The sequence below is a fragment of the Erinaceus europaeus genome, chromosome 23, assembly GCF_950295315.1.
Source record: "Erinaceus europaeus chromosome 23, mEriEur2.1, whole genome shotgun sequence".
Lineage (NCBI taxonomy): Eukaryota > Metazoa > Chordata > Mammalia > Eulipotyphla > Erinaceidae > Erinaceus > Erinaceus europaeus.
In genome coordinates, this window is record NC_080184.1 from 9,084,324 (window position 1) to 9,086,355 (window position 2,032).

The window sequence follows — 2,032 nt, forward strand, 5'->3', positions numbered from 1 at the left end:
CTCATGCTTGACAGTCAATACTTTATTCACTAAGCCACCTCCCAGATCACTCTTTTTTAAAAAAACAATATATATATATTGGGTGGGGGTAGATAGCATAATGGTTATACAAACAGACTTTCATGCCTGAGACTCCAAAGTCCCAGGTTCAATCCCCTGCACCACCATAAGCCAGAGCTGAGCAGTGCTCTGGTAAAAAAAAAAAAAAAAAAAAAAAAAAAAAAAAACATAAAGAAGGGAACCTAAAAAAAAATTATTTATTCCCTTTTGTTGCCCTTGTTTTATTGTTGTAGTTAATTATTATTGTTGTTATTATTGATGTTGTTGTTCGATAGGACAGAGAGAAATGGAGAGAGGAGAGGAATACAGAGAGGGGGAAAGAAAGATAGGCACCTACAGACCTGCTTTACTGCTTGTGAAACGATTCCTCTGCAGGTGGGGAGCTGGGGGCTCAAACTGTGGTCCTTAAGCTGGTCCTTGCACTTTGTGCCCCCTGCGCTACCGTCCAACTCCCCCAGATCACTTTTCAATTTTTTAAAAAAATTTCTTTATTGGAAAATTAATGTTTTACATTAAATATAGTTTGTACATGCATACCATTTCCCAGTTTTCCATATAACAATACAACCCCCACTAGGTCCTCTGTCATCCTTTTTGGACCTGTATTCTCCCACCTACCCCAGTTACTTTGGTGCAATACGCCAATTCCAGTTCAGATTTTACTTGTGTTTCTACTTCTGTTTTCTCAGGTAGAAGCTGAAAAACAAGATCAGGAGAGAAAACACAAGTAGAACCCAGATCACTTTTCATGCCTTCAATTTACAGCCCCAACCTCTTAGTTAAATAAGTTTCCTAATAATGATTACTTCTACCACATAAAGGACAAAGAAAGGGGCTACTTATGATTTTATGTTTATTTCATTTATTTAGTTATTGAGGATTCTGGGCGTCTCCATACATGGTTTTTTCAACCTAGGTCACTTTTTTGTTCACACAGAGAGATGAAGACAGTGGGCCATGCATAAGGCAAGACAGGTAAGATAGACACCCTATCCAGAGATGATTTTATTTATTTATTTATTACCAGAGCACCACTTAGCTCTGGTTTATGGTGGTGCTGGTTTGAACCTGGGACTTTGGAGCGTCAGGTATGAGAGTCTGTTTGCATAACCATTATTCTATCTACCCCTGCCTGAGATAAAATCTCTAAGGCCACCTCTATCATTTTAACTATTGGATCTTCTTTTTCATTTTCTTTTTTTTACTTATTGGATACAGACAGCCAGAAATAAAGAAGGAAGGGGGTGATAGGCAGAGAAACAGACACCTGCAACACTGCTTCACAACTTGCATTGTAACATGTGTGCTTAAGCAGGTGTACCACCAGTCAGCCCTTGGCTGTCTCTTTCTAGAAAAATAAGTGTCTAGAAAAATTCACTATTTATTGTACAACAATACACTTATTGGTTAAACAGAATTCAAAATATCTGGGTTTTGCAAGCCACATGTCACAAAATTGCACTAAATTCTGCTTACCATCTGTAAGCAGATAATGGGAAGGGCTAGCTCTGCACAAGCATGGAAGAGTAACTATACTTCTATGAACACTTTTCATCTATGCTCTCTTTTTTTTTGTTGCCCTTGTTGCTTATCATTGTTGTTGCTATTATCCTGCTTCACCACATGTGAAGCGACCCCCCTGCAGGTGGGGAGCCAGTGGCTCAAACCGGGATTCTTAAGCCAGTCCTTGAGCTTTATACCATGTGCCAACCACCTCATCTATGTTTCAAAAGATGACATTCCTGGGATACTTATGTAGGTGACACTCTCTAAGACCAGAACAAGGAGTAAGAACCTAAACAGCATGGGGCAGGGGGGTCAGTCCGTAGTGCAGTGTGTTAAGTGCACATGGCGTGAAACTTGAGGACGGAGTAAAGATCCTGGTTCAGCCCCCGGCTCCCCACCTGCAGGGGAGTTGCTTCACAGGCGTTGAAGCAGGTCTGCAGGTGTCTATCTTTCTATCCCCCTCTCT